Source organism: Ailuropoda melanoleuca, chromosome 10 (assembly GCF_002007445.2).
Source record: "Ailuropoda melanoleuca isolate Jingjing chromosome 10, ASM200744v2, whole genome shotgun sequence".
NCBI lineage: Eukaryota > Metazoa > Chordata > Mammalia > Carnivora > Ursidae > Ailuropoda > Ailuropoda melanoleuca.
The window spans coordinates 78,747,030-78,767,272 of NC_048227.1; the positions used below are offsets into that span (position 1 = coordinate 78,747,030).

Sequence of the window (20,243 nt, forward strand, 5' to 3'; positions counted from 1 at the left end):
TGAAACTGGAAAAAAAGCAAACATGCACACCTTTATCACGGGTAGGATCACCCTTTTTCTCTCTTATCTCCTGTATCATATGAAGAAAACTTCCATAATATGCAAATGTGAAGATTTGTTGCTATGGTCTGAATTGTGTGGGCCCCCCACCCCACAATCCATATGTCGGAACCCTAACCTCCGATGTGATGATTCTTGGAGGTGGGGCCTTCGGAAGATAATTAGGTTTAGACGAGGTTATGAGAATGGGGCTTTCATAATGAGATTAGTGCCCTTTTAAGAAGCGACACCAGAGAGCTTGTGCTCTCTCCCTGCTGCATGAAGACACAGGGAGAAGGGATCCATCTCTAAGCTATAAAGAGAGCTCTCATTGGAGAGCAAACTCTGTTAGACCTTGATCTTGGACTTACCAGCCTCCAGAACTATGAGAGAATTTATTTCTCTTGCTTAAGCACCCAGTCTGTGGTATTTTTTCAGCACAGCATGGACTGACACAGACACTCATCATATAACAAATATCAATGTAAATATGATTGGTTAATTTGATTTGCAAAGTGGCCAAGTTTCTTTATCCATTTAAAAATTCACTTGTAGTACAAAATACCAAGAGGTTCTCTCTGTAGGAAAAGTTGGCATAGTTTGTCCCAGAAAACTCTCAGGCTCTCTCACAGCCTTAGAGACTCCTTTTCAAGTCATAATTTATAGATTTTCTCAGATTTTTTTATGTAGACTGCCGTACCATTTACAAATAAAGCTTGTTTTTATCTTTACGGTGTAAGCCATTTTATTTAATTTTCTTGTGTTATTAAATTGTCTGGCATACCTAATGTTTTATGGAATAAAAGAGATAATGGAAGGTCTCCTTGTATGATATTTGCTGGAGAGTTTTGATAATCCTTTACCTGGTTAAGCATGTTTCTCCTCTATTCCTATTTGCTAAATTTTGTTTTTCTACATGAATGAGTATTGAATTAATTTTCATCACTTATTGGGAATACCATTAAGTTAATTATTCTTTAAGGGGTGCATTACATTGCATTACATTCTGAGATAAATCATCACTTTAATTTAAGGTTAAATTTCTCTGTGGATCTTTCTTTCTTTCTATAAAAAATATAAGGGGAATGTTTCTTTCTTATGTGAGTCCAAGTAGGTGGACTGGTTAGAGGCTACCTCTTTTTTTTTTTTTTTAAAGATTGATTTATTTGAGAGAGAGAGAGAGAGATAGCTTGAGCACAAGTGGGAGGGGCAGAGGGAGAAGCAGAGAGAATCTTCCTTCCAAGCTTAGTGCAGCCAGAGACAGGGCTCAATCTCACGACCCTGAGATCATGACCTGAGCCATGGACACCAAGAGTCAGGGGCTTAACCAACTGAGCTACTCAGGTGCCCCCAGAGGTAGCCTCTTTAACTCCAGTTTTTTCATATGCATTCCAGCCAGTTGGAGGGACCATGGAGAGGAGGAAGAGAGGCCTACATTTTATAAGGATGCACGTTTCTTTTATGATACTCTGGTGGCCGTAATTTACTCATATGGCCACTCTTCATTATCAAAGAAGCCCCATTTCACCATTTTCTATTTAATATTCCCTGTATCCTATTTAATTTTGGTATTTTCTGTTATATATTGCCTAGCATTATGGGTCAAATTTTTAACTAAGTTTTGCTTAGTCTTTCTAATTTATTAATAAAATTATTGATGCCTATAAATAAATGTTCCTTGAAAATCACTTAGGTACATCTCACAAGTTTGATATATTATACACCAAATGTTGCTCAATTCTACACATTTTATAATATTCATGTGTGATTTCCACTTCAAACCATTAACTAGAGAGTATGTTGTATAATTTCTGTATGGTTTAAGAGTACATTTTTAATGTTGATTTCTTATATGATTGTCCAGAGAACATGAAATATACGCTATAGATCTTCGATGTTTATTGAGATTGCATATGTGGTCAAATCTTTTAGCTGTCCCTTTTATGCTTGAAATAAATGTGTACTCTCTATTTATTGGATCCAGGAGTTCTGTTGATCAAGATTATTAATTATGTCACTGAACTCTTCCATACAGTTGTTAATTTTTATCTGCTTTTTCTTTCTGCTTTACTTTTGCACATTTCTGATAGAGGCATGTTACAATTTTTTATTCATTGTGGCTTTGTCCATTTTTCCTGGAGTTGTTTTTTTTTCTAATACTTGTCTTTATTCACAATTATTGATTATTGCATCTATGTGAATTTTTCTACTAATTTTTCCTTCAAATTCTAATGTATCTCATTAAATATCGCTAAATTACCTTTGCATCTTCATTTGCCTGTAACGTATTTTTATCTCTTTATTGTCAAGTTCTATCTTCTTTGCTTTAGGTATGTTTCTTAAAATAGACTTAGCTGGATTTCTATAAAATCAATTTAATAATTTCTTCTTTTAATGTATTAGTTTGACCTATTTGCATTTTTTATGTTTACTCGTTATAACATCTTACTTTGATTTTATTTTCCATACATTCTTTTTTCCTCTTTTCTGCATTTTCTTTCATTAAAAACTTTTAGAAAATTTGCCTTTATTTCCTTTGCTGATTTGGAAGCTATAGATTATATTTCTTTTCATGTAGACACCTATTAAGTTTATGCTAGTTATTTAAGTATGCATTTTTTAACAAAGTTCAAAGTTATTCAGTACCTGTACTTACTCCATGCATAATATGGATCTCAGTATGTTTTAACTATTCATACAACACACAATCCCATATCATTCTTATTAACTGTTATATTGAATTTTATCTAACATTTGAAAGTACCAAATACTCTTAAACATTTTTCTGGTCTAAAATTTTAAAAATTTGCCCTTATTCCTGAATGTTGAATTAAGTATAGAATTGTAATTGCAAGTTATTTAACCTCAGTACTTAGAAGATACTACTCCACCGTGTTATGCAATCTGGTGTTCCTGATAAGATTTGTTTTGTCTTTCTGAATGTTGTTCATTCATAGTTCATCTCTTCTTTCCTTTCCCCCTTTTTAAGTGATTTTTATATTTATCTTTGATGTAGTTGCCTTGATGTACATAGTTTCCTTATAATGGGTCTAGATGTGAATTTATCCCTATTGTTTACTTGATGTAAACTTTCAATCTGAGAACCCATGTCTTTTTATCTAGTAAATATTACATCAAAAACCCTTTAATCAGTAATCCTGGTTCTCATATTGACAACCCACAAATTAGTGTGTGGTTCTCTCCAGGTATGCAACTGTGCTAAATCTAGAATACAAGTCATTATTCCTTAGGGTTCTGTCTCAGTGTGAATATCAAATGTGCTCTCCTGTTAACACCATTTGTGGTAGGCTGTTGTAATAATGGCCCCAATGAATGATGCCTCTCAGTAGCCATGGCCTACATAGTCCTCCCACATTGACTCTGGGCTTAATCATGTGCCTTGCTTTATCTAATTGGACATCCACAAATGTGACATGAGTAGAAGCTTAATACATGCTTGTGCATTAGGGCTGGCCCTATTGGAACCCTGAGATCACCATGTTATGAGGATTCATGGTCTAGCTTCTAGTCATGCCCCAGCCATCCCTTCAGTTGAAAGCAGCCACAGGTGAAAGCAGGAAAACCACGAGGCCAACACTCAGGATTATGAAAAATAGTAAATCCTTGTTGTTTTAAGCTACTGAGGTTTGGAGTGTTATCTTATCCAGCAAGAGTTAACTAATACAATGTCTGATTTTTAACCCTTCCCCCTTCAAGAATATTTTCCAAATGACATACAGATTTTTATACCTAGTTGTGATGATGGCATACAAAGCATAAACTTTTCAGTTCTTTGTTCCTTATGTTTACTTATCTCCAGAATGAAGTCATAACACCCTGGGGTGCAACTAAACACATTTACAGAACTTATGTAGGACATCCAGGTTCCCAATGGGGCTAAAGAATCAGAACAAACTAAAGATATAAATAGAGTAGGGTTTTTTTAGAGCTGAGAAAGAAATTAAGAGAGTTGTGGGTGGAGCAGTGTCCATTTGAAAATGCCAGAGCTCTGGAAAAACAGTAAGGGGATGTTGGTAACTGCAGTAGAAGCTCTGAATCATGAGCACGGTCATGATTTTCCTTCCCAATAGAATGGAGTACAGTTTTACATGGGAAAGACACAGGGTTGCCTCTGTATTTATACAAAGAACTTTCAAGTCATACTTCCTTGGAAGCCATGTGACTAACTCAAAGATCAAACTTCAAGTTAGTCATTTGCTGGCCTTAAATAAGGCAGGGTAGATTTCACAGACCACACCTGAGCAGTTTTCCAGAATGCCTTAGGGGCATAGAAAGCGCCTATAAAGCAGATGACCCCCTAATTTTTTGTATTAACGGTGTGTCTACCTCTCTTTGGCGCACGGTTGTTCCAGTCTGAGAATAAAGAATGTATTAAGGAACTGAGTAAACTTTAAAAAAGAAAATATGTATATATCACATATGTGTACACATACCATACATAAACATGTATGTGCATATGTATGTATAAACTTAATCAGGACTGATGCAAAGAGAAGCCATCTTTTACTGAGCAACCTGATAATTTCCTAAGAACCTGTTTGAGGGATAAATTATGCCATCATCCCAACTAGGTATAAGTTAATATTTATGGCCACTCAGCCAAAAGGCACTTTATTTTTAAGAAATATCTGTATATGACCAACTTAAACTAAGAAAAAAAAATCTTCCTAACAAATTCATTGAAAACGATCAAAGCAAAATAAAAGATTTGAGGAACTAGACACCCATTTCACATCCTTATAATCAGAGGCCAAATGTTCCTAACCTCTCATTCTCAGAGGGTAAATTTGGCCATAATTCTCTTTATCCTCAACAAAGTTAATTGGAATATGAAAAGCTTGCCAGGACATAGGATGGGGGAAACCATTGTTTGCCCTGAAATGAGTATTGGCTTTCATTATGGTGGACTTTCAAGAAGTCAAGCTTTCATATGGTTTAAATATTATAGCTATGCTAGATGGAATGTTTTTTCTACCCCAACCAATTACTTTCTCGCTTGCCACAACTTTCTTTTCTAGGCTGCATGATTTGTGATACAGAAAACTCTCACATTAGGACCTACACATTTTTTTATAAAAATAATGTACTGGATACCCTCTAAACTCATGAAAAAAAACCAGGTTTTATATGACCCTAACCTTGACTATTTCATTATGTTGGTAGGAGATTTTCTTCGTAAAACTACTAGCTAAATAACAGTACAAAATACAGAAAGTGAACATCAATATATCTGCTCTCTCTTGGTGCTTTCTTCCCTTATAACAGTGCTTCATAGTTAACTGATTTTTCTAATTTATTTATTAGTATGGAATTAGAATAACAAAAATATAACAATTTGAAAGAGGAAAGACACCATTTATAATGGAGGTGAGAAAATAAGAAAAGCAAACCTCAAGTTATGCCTGATCTTTACAAATGAGAGTCTGAATTATTTTCCTCTGTGCCTTCTTAGGTAAAACTTAGAAAAATCAAGCATGAAGATAGAGGCCAACATCTAGGATTCAGCTAAAGTAAAAATATTCAAATATTAAATAAATATGAACTTACCCAGGGAAGCTTTCTCTGCTCTTCAAACAGAATCAGTTGGTGGAATTAATATACAAAGCCATAGCTGCCCATACTTCTCTTTTTGCTGCACTTCTGATAATGGAAATTTAAAAAGAATTGGTTGGTTAACATTTTCCTTCTTCATAAAGTTAAAACTCCATGAAGGTAAAGAGCAAATCTTATTTAATGCTGCTAAATAACAGAAATTTAGTCAAGTAAATTTTAAGTTCAAACCAGTTTTATTGATTCATAAATCACCATCCCATCTAGCAAGTAAAGGGGAGCTCCAAAGGGCTCCAAAAAGGAGGGATCCCATGTGACAAATGACCTCATTGGTGATGCCCAGGAAATTCCTGACTGCCTGGTTAAGACTACATTTCTGGAGGAGGCTAAAGTGCAATTATATTAGGTAGTAAGCCCTGGTTTGGTGATGTGAGTGAGTATAAGTGACTCCATTTTGGGTGTGTGATTTCCTTTTTAACAGCCCCGCCCCACTGCTTTGATCAGACTCTCACCTTAATTGAGATGTGATAAAATTTGAAACATTGGTGCCCCGCTCCACTGCCTCTCTGTAGTTCTTGCAGTTTTTCTTATTCCATTTGTGTGGTGTCCAAAGTCATATTTTTGCTTAACCTTTATGACATTTACAGGTCATAGCTTCAGGTTTACCTTTTTTAATTTGGTCATTCTCTTTGTTCCTTTTCCGATGTACCATGCTTAGGGAGATCATTTACCTGGTTGGTGGCTGCAAGCATGTACTTATAGCCTTTGAGAGAATACAGCACACCAGGGAGATTCTTATGATCACTATAAACAGAACAATTTTCAATGTTTGTAATGCACTTTGTATTGATGTCCCCAAGATCCAAGCCAATCAAAATCAAATAAGTCAAAGAAAGATCTTGTTGAAGGACTCACCTTTTAAAGCCAAGTGGCTTACTCGATGATCTTATGTTATTGAGTTTTAACTTCCCCAGAAGTATTAATCCAGGTATAGCTAGATGGTATTGGCCACAGCATAGACACCTCCCTTGCTCAGCTAAAAGATAATCAAGGGCCATTCTATTATCAAGAACAACTTTGGCCAGAGAGCCTAAGGATCTTTGCTACATAGCTATTGCTTTAGCAGTGGATTTTTCAGTAATTTCAAGAATTAAGGAGAAATTCCTGATCATAGCCTTATTTACATTTATCACTAACCAGGTGAAAGAAGTGAATCCAAATCATGAAAACCTCCTGGTAGGTCCTTTCTAACTCATTGGTGTAAATTCAGGGGATTCAGTCAATGAGATGTTTTATTTTGCTTGTGAAAAGTGAGGGGCTCAGTTAGATTTTCTCCTAGCCTGAAATAAAAGGTTGTTCTAAATTCTAGAGGTTACACCCCTTAGCAATGGCCATCAGAAGATGCAGTGAGGGCGTTATATTTCTAGGCCAATGTCAGAGTGAAGGAAGGGAAAAGGAGAAAGGGTTTCATGTTCTGTTTAAGCAGGAAGTCTTGATTCATCATCTTGACTGGAAACAGTCTACCTCAATGTCAACTATTTCTCTTCCCTGTCACTTTGATTCAGAGGTCTCCAGTGTCTAAACAAGACCAGGTGTCAGGTGGAGTCTTTAGCTGTGTGATGGGTACCCAAGGCTCAGTACTTTCTAGTTTTGCAGCAGTGTCTGTGGTCAGGAGCACTTGGGAAGGTCCCTTCAAATGGAACTTGAAGGCTGTCTTCCTTTGATGGTATATCCAGAATACTCAGTTTCTAGACTCTAAACTGGGACCAAAAAGATCTTTTGAATTGGGATCTGGAAAGGCTTCTTTAACCTGTTGATAACAAGCTTAAGCATCATATTATTTGCCCAGTGAAGTGGGTTCCTTGATCACCTTGATCAATGAAGATCCATGGAGGGTACCCCCTAACTGGGAAACATATTTTCTTTGCCACTGTGAGAGCATCAGCCTTGGGGCAGGGGAAAGCTTCAACCCATCTAGAAACCATATGTACAATAACAAGAACATATTGATAACCTGTACTAAGTAGCAGTTGAATGAAGTCCATCTGCATGTTTAAAGGGTCCAGAGGGAGGAGGTCTGAGGCCTGTGGAGATAAAAATGTTTGTTCCAAGATTATGGACCTGACAGGTCAGGCGTTGCCGGTAGACTGTTTTTGCAATTTTATAAAAGTCTCCCCACCAATGTCTATTCATAATTTGAGTCATCTGAAATGTACTGTGGTGGGTGAAGGAATGCAAACCCTGAAAAATGGGATTTTCCAGGGATCCGGGAAGAACCAAGTAGCTATCTTGGGTTTCCCATAGCCCCAGCTATTAATTTTCAACCATTGTTTACCCATCTTAGTTTCTCTGATTCAGGAGCATGCTATTGCCATGTTGTAAGGACTTTAGGATGGCGAAAGTCTGGCACCAGGAAGTCTTTTTTTTTTTTTTTTTGAAGAAGCAGAATGGACTTCATCCATGTGTGCCACAATTTTTATAGATTCTATTGCCACTGTCTTTGAATTAAAACCAGCTTGATTACATATTAAAAGTTCTTTTCAAAGATTGCTTTTCCACAAACCTTAGTGGCTTTAATTACATATATTATAATTTTTCTTAACCCTTCATTTCTAAGCTAAGTATAAGCAGTATGAACTGTTATGCTAGCATTCTTTAGATTTGCAAATTTATGAATGCATTTCATAATTTCTAGAAGCATATGCTTTTTCCAATTTTCCAGTTTCTCTGTAATAAGTAGCCAAAATACATAAAACAATGTTCAGTAATTAGTTTTAGTATTTTATCTTTATTTTTTTTTAAAGATTTTATTTATTTATGCGACAGAGATAGAGACAGCCAGCAAGAGAGGGAACACAAGCAGGGGGAGTGGGAGAGGAAGAAGCAGGCTCATAGCGGAGGAGCCTGATATGGGGCTCGATCCCAGAACGCCGGGATCACGCCCTGAGCCGAAGGCAGACGCCCAACCGCTGTGCCACCCAGGCGTCCCTATCTTCATTTCTTTTTTAAGATTTTATTTATTTATTTGACTGAGAGAGAACACAAGCAGGGGGAGTGGCAGGCTGAGGGAGAGGGAGAAGCAGGCTCCCTACTGAGCAGAGAGCAAGACATGGGGCTCCATCCCAGGACCCTGGGATCATGACCTGAGCTGAAGGCAGATGCTTAACAAACTGAGCCATCCAGGGGACCCAGTATTTTGTCTTATGTGGAAATGATCTAGATATTTAATGACTGTCCATCATCTAATTTAACTTAACAAAACCCACAGTTTTAAGATACCAGAATGATCTGGGAAAACTAAGTAGACATAAATGTTGTTGAAAAGTTCATTTATAAATTTTTGTCTTACATCTGTTTAATTCATTTGTTTAAATATGTTTAGATTAGTCATTAAAACACCAGAAGACATTAAACAACTAAGCACCATCTTTAAGTTACCTTTCTTGCTGACAAATTCTGTGACAGAACATGAGCTTATCTGACTTATAGTGAATGTAGGTAGACCAAAAGTATTATATTTAAGGCTGAAAACTAAAAACATGCTTGTTTTAGTAAAACCAACAAACCTCAATTAGCTTTTATTTATTAAATATTAATCCTAGATCACATGAACTTGAAAAACATTTGGGCTAAGTTTCTATTATATTTCTGAGAGTCTAATTTGTATAAGCAATGAATTTCTTAAGCCAATTTAATAGGGCTCTTTTGCAAATGAATTTTGGCAATACCATCCAAAGGTAGAAAATACTGCATATCTACAATGTGTATAAAGGGACGCACATGAACATATAGACAGATGCAAACACCTTATTGTTTTAAAATTTTAGCCATAAGAAGTATAATAAAGCAAAACCTACTAGTTCATAAACGAAGAGCGGGATCCAAAGTGTTTTTCTGGCAGATGGAATAAATTAAGCTTACTTGCTCAGATGGCTGAAGTTTTTTTCTACTAATATCGGGAGAGAAGACACTTAAGATTTATATTTGTCCTTGACAAGTAACCTTATGGAAGCCATGGGCTAGATTTTGGGCAAGGGTGGTTCTATAGCCATTTGTATTTTTAAAAAGCCCTCTTTTTCTTGTTTTTTTGTTTTTGTTTTTTTTTTTCCTTCAGTCTTAGGAATTGGGGTTGATCTAGATAAGTTTCCAGAGAGGTTACTTTTGAGATAAAGAGGGGAGGTTTTGGGATTGGTGAAAAGGAATGGGTGTAATTTGAACTTCCTCTAGAACTACGCTTCTATTTTTGCAAAAGATTTGTAAGGTAAGGACAGTTCTCAATTTTTCAAAGATTTGGGTTGTAATCTAAGTGATCTCATAGATTGATACATCTATCCAACAACCTTATCCTCAGTTTGCTTCTTTCTATCTGGTACATAGCTCTAATTTTAACTTAGGGGAGAGGCCTTTAAAAAAAATTCCTATCAGGCTCTGAATATCAGTTTGGCCAACCTTTTGACTACAGAAAACCTTTCAAAAAATGTGCTTAAATATATTGTCAGTCTTTGGCCAGCACAAACAATAAATATTTCTGGCAGTATTGACTAAGCCCCCCTTGGGTGTCAGAGTGTTCCCCAAAGATGGTACAAAGCATACCATCTTCCCAAGTTAGAGAATCACTCCCCAAAGAGAGCCAAAGAAAGAACTAACAATCTCTATGTCCTGGCAGGCAGAAAAACAACCCCAGTTCTTAGGATGCAAATTGAGACAAGGAAGAAGTCAGTAGTTGTCCCTAGGAGAGAAAGGATCAATAACCAATGGGTCTGTATTGGGAAAGGAAGGGACAGTGTGAAATTATATTTTCCTCACTCAACTGGGTACTACAGACAGATTTGGAAGAATTGATTCTGGAAAGAATTCTCACCTTCCTCTGGCTTCTGCCAGTTTTTCCAGGATCCCCTCTGCAGAGTCTGATATCCAGTTTCCCATTAGCTATTTAAGGGAATAATGTAGCATTTTACCAGAAAATTCCTCACTTTCATCAACTCTGGCAGGGACCCATTTGAAGGCCCTTCTCTGAAGGTAGATATGTGGTATCTGAGAAACAATTAACTTAATGGACTTTTGTTTACGGTTGTGTAGCTTTTTTTTTTTTCCACAGTGGAAAAACAGTTGAGACAGAGGATTACTCAAAGGAAGGTAGAGAGAAGAAATAGGAGTCATGTCAGTCTTACTTTTGTTTTAGGCCTCTTACATCTTTAATTTTTCATTAGCTGTTGCAACAAATCTTTCAATGAAAACTATTTTGGAATTGCGAAACCTTTGAAGACTTCTGCATGCTGATTAAAACAAGCATCTAATTCTGTTTCATTTAGGAACCCTTGCTTTCAAGTGCACTTCTTAAATGGTATTATCTAATTGTAACATTTTGCATAATGGCCATTGTAATTCTAGGTTGCTTTTACTAAGATTTGGCCGTTTTACTAGATTATCTGCGATTTTGGGTATTATAGTTCTTAGCATAAGGGATGAAGGTGTACTGGAAGTGGCACATTCAACTCTATGGAATTTAAGAATCCTATTAAGTAAGGCTTTGGGTTGCTCAGAGCCAAACTATACCTAAAAAGAATGTGCCACTGGGTTGGAGATTTTCCATGTTTTACAGTATATCTTAAGGCACTGTCGTTTTCCTTGAGGTTGACAGGTGACTCCCGTTCAATGACTAACTTATCGGAACATGGGAGTCTTTGAGTTAGATGGCAAAGCACTCTAACAGTTCTTAGATGCATAACCTGTGCCCACCAATTTTTGCTTATGGTTTTCTTTTTTACACGTTCTAGATCCCCACAGGCAATAGCCTTCATTGACACAAAACAGGACATTCACCTCAACACGCCAGCAGTAACCAAAAGATGTCACTGTGGACTGTGCTCACCACCAGCAATTCCCAGTGTGGACTAAACCCCAGACTGTACTCGGGAGACTGCACACTGGAGCTGGGGAAGGGGTTCTAGCATGGAATTGTGGACCGAGCCAAGGGCTAAGGATTGGTGTTCCATTAGAGCCTCCGGTCAGTCTAGACTGACCTGTTAACCTTGGACTAGAAAGCCAATCAGGTCAGGAGCTTGAATGCAAAAATCGCAGAGCTCGACTAGAGGAGCTCAACTGAGAGGAGCTCACCAGTGGCCCTTGGAAATGGTGATAAAAACAGTGAACTCAAAAGGTTTGTGGGGTAGCACACCTGTGTTTCTCATTATCCCCGAATGCCATTAGGGGTTCACCTGGGATCCCATCGCTGCCACCAAAACTGTTAAATAACAAAAATTCAGCCGAATAGATTTTGAAGATTTAATTGGCTTTATTTATTGATTCATGAATCAGGCAGCATCTCATCTTGCAAGTGAAGGGAGCTCCAAAGGGCTACAGAAAGGGAAAAGTTTTTAAAGGCAGGACAAGGAAGTCATATACAGAAGAAAGGGTTATTTCTGGTGAGTTTGCCTTCCTTTGGGGTTGTTGGATAGGGTCCATGTGACAGATGACCTCACTGGTGCTGACCAGAAAATTCTTGACTGACTGGTTAGGTGTACATTTCTGGGAGAGGCTGAAAGCGCTATTACATTAGGTATTTGAAGCCCTGGTTTGGTGGCATGGCCAAGCGTTAAGTGACTCCGTTTTGGGCCTATGGTTTTCTTTATAACAATGCCTAGCCATTGGTCAATGATCTATTTACTGAATGAATGAATTACTGTATAGTACTGGGAACAACTCCTCAGAATATGGACAGATGGTTTTCCAAAAATAGTAGAGTAGCAGCATGGTTGTTGATCTCATAGAAGATGGGCTCTGCTGTTACTGAAGTCCGTCTTCTTGATGGAAAGTAGGAGGCTATTGAATATAGGATTCTGTTAGGTCCTGGGATTTCAAGAGAGGGCTTGTTTCCTTGAGGACTCTGGAGAGTTCCAATAATGCCTCTTCTGTACTGCAAGCCTTTGTTCCTATCCGATGTCTTGATTTTTCAGAGTAAGGCTAGTGAAAATCTCATGTCATAGTTAAGGCACAAATGATCTTTGCAGGCTTAAAAGCCCATATGCTTATTATTTTATTATGTTTTTTAATTGAAATATAGTTGACACACATTACATTAGTTTCCAGTGTATGACATAGTGATTTGACAACTCTACATGTTATGTTATAAGCCAGTATTCTAACTTGTCCTTTCTAGTTTGGCAAGTACAGATACATGTTATAGTCGTGATATTTTTCCCTCAAGTAACAATAGCTTGCGAAATCATAAGAACACTAATAACACACTATATTAAGTGGTATATAAACAGTTTTTACCTTCTGGATGATTGAGGAAGGCTTTCTAGGAGAGGTGCCAATTCAGTGGGCCTATAGCTGAATAACAGAGATCACTGGGAAAAAGATGAGGAGAATTTCCAGACCAATCAAAGAGAAAGAATAATTAATTGCATGAGGTACTGAAATACATGATAAGTTGGGGGAATAGTGTCAGTTGTCCTGCTTAATTAGGATCCAAGGTATAGGGCACATAGGGATAGTTATAAAATGCTGATGTTTAGAGATGAGAGGTTGTTTGAAATAAGATCTTAAACAATTTAATTAGCAAAGCAAGCAATTTGCTTATCATTTATGAGGAACCCCCAGAAGTTATTTAGCAGAGAAATGATTAATGAGAGTTGAAACATCTTTGATTTTTTAATTTTTCCCCCATATTCGTATTTACCATGAGAAAAGACTATATCAGAAGAACAAGTTTGAGAGTCTCAGCAGTCATGAATAATGAGTAGATTTAGAGGTTGCTGCTGATGGAGGGTTCTAGATTGAGAATTCTTTTCATTGATGTGAGTCTTGAATATGAGTGGAGATCAGAGGTTTATAATATCAGGCCAAAATGGACAACTCAATCGAGTTTTGGGTGTGAGGAGGTGGCTGAGTACAACATTTAGACTTGAAGTCAGCCCTGAGGAGAGTTTGGGGATATAGCCATGGACTATGTTTCCAGTTTCAGATTAGTGAGAAAAGAAGCCAACAAAATCAGAAAGAAGACAGAAGTCTGGAAGTCGTGTCTGCGGATCTGGATTGAGAGGGCAGGTCCACACGCTAGCTCGATGGGGTTATGACAGTTGTTCCTAGGCTGCCAACATCTCTCCCTCACTTTCAGGCCAGCCTTGTGGTGTGGTTTAACAGCACAAGAATGTATGGGAAGGTCTTCTCAGAATACCTCCCATTAAAACAAGATATTTTTAGTTCAGCTGGATCATATCTGGATACCTTGTCATTGCAGCTTTGAGGGATATCAAATGGTCTTGTTAACCTGTGAGTTTGGCATAAAGTAGAGCAGAGGCCTAAAGGCACGCAGGAGAAGATCACACACAGATGACCAGTGGTGCAGCTTGCTGGACTGATAAAATTAGGGAGGATGGCCCTCCCAGAACTGCCAAGGCAAGATGCTTCCAGTAGCCAGTGAGAACATGGACTGGGGGGTGGGGGTGGGGGATTTGGTCTCTTTGAAGTCAGAATTATATATATGCAGATGCTTATAATCAAATAAAATGTAAAACATATTTGGAAAGGGAAATAAAGTAGGAGTCTATGTTTTTGTTTTTACTACTGATGATAGGAATCCAAAATGCCAAAATAAACATTCTACAGGGTATTAACACAACAATGCTATTTTAACTCAAAGAATGTTTAGTTTCAAATATTTGTACAAGAATGTCAACTGCTCACTGAATGCTTAGGACAAGGAAGAGGTTGCTTTCCAGCACACCCTATCAGATCTAAGCCATAGTAGTAGCCACAGCCAAAAACAAACGAACAAAAAATCAAAATAAAAAGCTGCCTCTAACACTACTACCACCATTACTTAAAAAACACAGAGCCACCTTTTATGGTGCATTCCAATTTAGTTCACTTCTTTCCTGCTTTGGATAATACGTTCCTCCAACCTAATTAAAGAGTGCCAGTCAGTTAAATTAGCATCCAAATAAAAGATTGGAACTAGAAAGTGATTATGAAGTAGGAAAAAAAAAATCCTGGGAATGTTAAGGACTTCTTAAGAATATCAGGTAAGTGAGCTCATTTAATGACAGAATCAGAAATGGTAGAGTGATAAGCTGAGAAAGCTACATAGGACCAGAATTATTTAGGCTCTAAGCTTATCAAAGTATTGAACTGATTTTGTTGTGCAGGTTACAAGTTATCTCAAGAAAAAGCCCTATTACTTCACTGCACTGGAATTTTCAGTTTATCTGTTAGGATGTGCAGGGAGTAGACTAGCAGTTTCCTTCTTATAATGCTGTTTGTCCTAATCAGAGGAATTTGAGGAGGCAGAGACAGGGAGAAGCACAGACTGTCTCATTTCAATAAGAAGGCCCAATAGTGAGCAACTCTCTTCCTGCAAAAGCACAATCTGAAATAGTTGCTCTGAATTTCTGCCAGGGAACAGCTGCAACCTTTTGGTAGCCCAACTTAATGGTTTTCTTCAGTGTCCTGGGGGAGATTCAGATATCATTATCTTTCAATCTTTATCCAACCAATGTCCTCTGATTTGGGCATCTGAAAATAAGATATGATATGGAGTGGAAGGGAATAAAGACAGAAATTTGAAATAAGGCCAACCATTTTTTAATTAGCATAAGATAATAATGTAACTTATTTTCCAACCTGGATAGATTTGAAAGGGGACCCTGTTAATAATTTTACCAGGACAAGGGTAGTAAGTAGGAACTATCTTAGGCAGGTAGAACATATGATCAGTTTAACCACAGAGAGTCATATGTCCAAGTCTAATATATTATTTCTTTAGCTCAGTTATATCTTTTTTTTTTTTTTAAAGATTTTATTTATTTATTCGACAGAGATAGAGACAGCCAGTGAGAGAGGGAACACAAGCAGGGGGAGTGGGAGAGGAAGAAGCAGGCTCACAGCAGAGGAGCCTGATGTGGGGCTCGATCCCATAACGCCGGGATCACGCCCTGAGCCGAAGGCAGACGCTTAACCGCTGTGCCACCCAGGCGCCCCAGCTCAGTTATATCTTAATAGCTAAGTGAAACTAAAATGTATCTAGGTTTCATAAAGTGTAAGCTCTTATGCTTCAACACTGCGTATCTTTGTGAAAATATTTGGTGCTGCCTAGGCCCTGTACCTCTGATCTTATCAGGAATAAAAACTCTTATTTGAAAAAAGAATTAAAGTATAGTTGACCTTTGAACAACATTTGTTTGGGTCCACTTATGCAGGGTTGTTTTTCTTTTCTTTTTTTTTTTTTGGATATGGTCCAGTACTATAAATATACATGCCTCTAACCTAATTAAAGTCTGAGTGTATTTTCTTTTACTTATGATTTTCCTAATGTTTTCCTTAGCTTACTCTACTATAAGAATACAGTTCATAATACATATAACATACAAACTACATGTATGTATGTATGTTAGAGTGCTTATGTTGTTGGTAAGGCTCTGGTCAACAGCAGGCTATTAGGGAGTTAAAAGTTACACATGGATTTTCAACTATGCAGGGGATTGGACCTCCTAACTCCTAGGTTGTTCAAGGGTTAACTGTAAATAATTATGAAATAAGTGTCCCTAAAAATTTCTAAAAGAGTATATACATCCAGATTTCTACTGTATAAGTTTAATTAGTCATAGGAGAAATTGCCCTATAGGGAACTAAGAACTTTGAGAAGGATAAGTAATCTATACATTAATAACAGATTCAACTTTAGATCAGTAACCATCAGAAAAGTAGATATACATTATGGCCAGTTTATTCATATCATGCCTGCCCTTTTGAATATATTTTAATTCAACCAATTTAAGCTTTAAATTCTTCAATTGTAACTCAAATGTAAGTTCTTTATTGAAAAACTAAAGAAAGTCAACGAGCATTAAAAGAGAAAGGAGAGTGTCTCATTTGTATTTACCCACAACTGGAACCTAAGGTTGTATTCAAACAAATATAAACCATGGTTTCCCAGGCCAACTCCCCCCCCGCCCCCGTATAGAAATTGTTCTAGAATGCCAAAGCCGTCTTTCTGATTTAAATCACTAATACTACTGCATCCCTTTATGCCGTTCTTCATAACTGGATGAGTACGAGCATGGAACCCATCAACAGTAAGACTTCCTTTTGGGAAAGGGTGGCACGGACCTCCAGGATGGCCCCTTTATCTCTTCGCCATTTGGACCCCCTCCTATATCTTTTTATAGATTTCTTTTTATAAATAGAGTCCTATTTCCTTTCCCTCTGTACTTTGGGCTTAATCTATCAATCATATATCGTGTGCAGTTTTCCTAATATGAGAGCAGGAAGATTTGTTCCTTCATTCTGTACGTTCTTCTTGAGAGCCCATGTTCCAGATGCAGAAATCATGTAAATGCAGAACAAAGCTTGGAATCTCAGTAATAAACTAGGTTCATTCTGCAGGGGTGTTGTGCGTAATCATGTAGTACATACTCATGCTTTTGGCATTTAATAGGTCATGTTTTGGGGCGCCTGGGTGGCTCAGTTGGTTACGTGGCCAAGTCTTGATTTCAGCTCAGGTCATGATCTCAGTGTGGTGGGATCAAGCCCCATGTCAGGGAGTCTGCTTGAGATCCTCTCTGCCCCTCTTCCTCTCTGCCTCCCCTTGTTTGTACACTTGCTCTCTCTCGAACACGCACACTCTCTCTCTCTCTCAAATAATCTTTTTTTTTTTAAATAGGTCATGCTTTTTCTTTGCTTTTGTCGTCAAACAAAATGTATTTCCATATCAGCACATATATATTTATCTCATCCTTTTAATGACTGGGAGTCATTAGTATAGATGTGCCTTGTTTCTATTGATAGGACTTCTGAAGCCACTTCCAAATTTGCAGTGTTTCGCATAATGATGCATAGTCTTTTACACAGATGTGAGTGTTTCTGTGGTAGGATGTACTTCAGGATCCTGAAAAACTCAAGTCAGAGGAAAAGTGTAGGGTACAAAAGAAAATAGTGTGTTCTAATTATCTAGGATAGGGTCATATTGCTATCTTATGGGAAGCAGAAATCTTTGTTGTCATGTTAACAATGGAGAACAAATGCACGGAATGCAAGTAATGATTGTACATGAGGGGATGGGATGAGAAAGGGTGAGGAAACTGCCACAGGAGAACTTGTATTTTTCCCTTCTTTTTTTAAAAAATATTTTATTTATTTATTTGAGAGAAATTAAGAGAGCATGAGCAAGGGGAGGGGCAGAGAGAGAGGGAGAAGCAGACTCCCCACTGAGCGGGGAGCCTGATGTGGGGCTCTATCACAGAACTCTGGGATCATGACCTGAGCCGAACGCAGACACTTAACCAACTGAGCCACCCAGGCGCCCCTACTTTTCCCTTCTCTATCACTGGACCAGTTTATAACAGGTAGGTATTCATCTTATTTAAAATTAATTCTCAAAAACCATATACAAAGAAAACAATATTTTCTCTTCTCTCAGCGAAAAGCATAAAGCTTCATTCATCCAAAGTAAATTACAGGTCTTGTTTTTTTTGTTTTAATAAAGTTTAATTAAAGAGCTGGTTCTGAAAGCTTTAGGGAGATAGGAAAGAACTTGTCCAAGTAATCAGCTTTTTAAACAAGCAAAAATGAAAAATAAATTTATTTGAGTTGAGAACTGTTATATAAAAAAAACCAAACAAAACAAGGAGTTATTGGGAAATCCAAAATAATTTTGTTAAATTAATTAACTTCCTTCCCTATAACCCCCACCCTGCTTTGTAGGCCTGGCTCCTTTGGTTCCTCATTTACCTCCTGGCCTGGTTTCATTTTTGCCCTTCCTAATTTAAGAGGTCCAAAACCACTTCATGAATAATTAATAAAAACCTAAAAATTATTTATTCCATGATAGTCTGTATGATTTCATATTGCATAAAATACCATAACTCCTCGAATCACAGGGTTTTTAGCTGTGAGCTGTTTGTCTAGGTTCCCCAGCTTAGTTTTATAGCTCCTGATTTAGCAATTAACATCACATAATTTTTGACATAATTTCTGTGTGTGTGTGTGTGCACATGTGTGTAGAGAGATATCGAGAGACCAGGAGACAGACAGAGAAAGAAAGACAGAGAGACAGAGATTTCCCATAGGAAGGAGCAGTTTTTAAGAAAAATATTTTGGCTTTCTCTATCATGTCCACTGAATGTGGATTATATTGCTATGGTATCAGTGGATATGTTACTATATTTATTGGGTGAAAAGAGGATAATAAGAAGCAGGTCATTTTCCTTCAATAAGAAAGATCAGGTGAAGATACCAACATCTAGGATTAGTCCCAAACTAAACTGGTTTACCCAGTATATTGCATCCCAGACATTACTAATGTTACATTTCAGCCAGGCCTGCCTTGCTTAGAGCCAGATCTTCTTTGATCTTTAAAATTCACCCCCACACCCCTGCCACCCCACACGCTCACTAGATATCACCCCTTAGGGAATGGCATTGAACTGATTTTCTAACTTTTCTGAGTATGGTGCACAGTGAGGTATAAATGGCATATTTACATCTTCAAAGGAAAACTTGCCATTTAAAAACACCCCCCCCCAAAAAAAACCACACTATGATACAGCAGTGCTTGAATTCAGAGATTTTAGCCAGTATTGCTTATTCTTGGGAGGAGTGGCATTATTCTCCCTAGAGCCCACTGTCTTGGTACTTAATATTGGAATTCCTAATTCTCTTTTCCCTTGTTTAACTTCCGATGCCTTTAGGAAAGCAGACTGCCAATTTGATCATATTAATGTTATTCACAGTTGTTTTGAGGCCTTCTCATCTTACTGTTGGCTGCCCTGCACGTATAATATATCAGGCAAATTAAAATCCGCCCATATCCTGCAGTAAATATAATTTATACAGCAGTTACAAAAGTAGAGTTGCAGTCGACTAGTTGATGTAATGTTATTTTTTTGGAGACATTTAATTAAGTTAATTAATTTTCATTTTACAGCTTTCATTTTGTAGTTTGGAGCCAATACTTTTTTTTTTTTTTCCAAGTTTCAGTCATTTTTCTAGACCTTTAAAAATCTCACAGCCCATTGGCACTGGGCTCAAATGACTAGTGGATAAAATGGCCTTGATGATGCTAATTTAATAGAGGAGTGTATTTTAAAACTCTTTTATAAAAAAAATAGAACCATTTATAATGGTTTGCCTTTCTAACACATATGTGTTTTTTACAGTAAGCCATCTTCCTGAATTTTCTACATCCATCCTAATTTTCTAATTTTGGAAAATTGAAGTACTCTTCCTTATAGTCAATTTTCTTGTCTATTTTCATATTTTGATATTTAAGATCTAAAGGTACAGTCCTATCTTAAGGCAATTTCTGTAATTTACTATCTATTGCCAGTTCTTTGAAACAATGATGTCCAGTGAACACATTGGACCATCCCTTTCACAAACTACGGCTGCAACTTTGGCTTCTAAAAGGATAGTTCTTTGAATGAAGAAGCCTCCAACCCCTCAGTTGTCGTTCATACAGAGATTGTAGTTCCTACAGAGATTTCCCTTCGTGTTTCTCCAAACATTAATTTTTGTTAACATCTAAACCACAGTGCACCGTGCTGCCCCGTTTTGGAAAATGATGCATGAATGTAACTGTGGGATGCTGTGAAAAGAAACCCAAAATCAGGATGCACACTTGTTAATTCCCA

General features: G+C 37.3%; 2 long non-coding RNA genes across 3 annotated transcripts in view; one reads left to right on the plus strand and one right to left on the minus strand.

The window, feature by feature from the left end:
* The window catches only part of LOC105239242, a 230,812-nt gene that overhangs the window by 123,503 nt on the left and 87,066 nt on the right, over window positions 1-20,243 (plus strand). The window lies entirely within an intron of this gene.
* LOC105239241 overlaps window positions 1-20,243 on the minus strand; it is a 39,462-nt gene that overhangs the window by 3,275 nt on the left and 15,944 nt on the right. For both annotated transcript variants that reach the window (XR_002143475.2, XR_004628133.1), the window contains one exon: window positions 5,608-5,700. This is a non-coding gene — a long non-coding RNA (uncharacterized LOC105239241). The remainder of the gene's footprint in view (window positions 1-5,607; window positions 5,701-20,243) is intronic.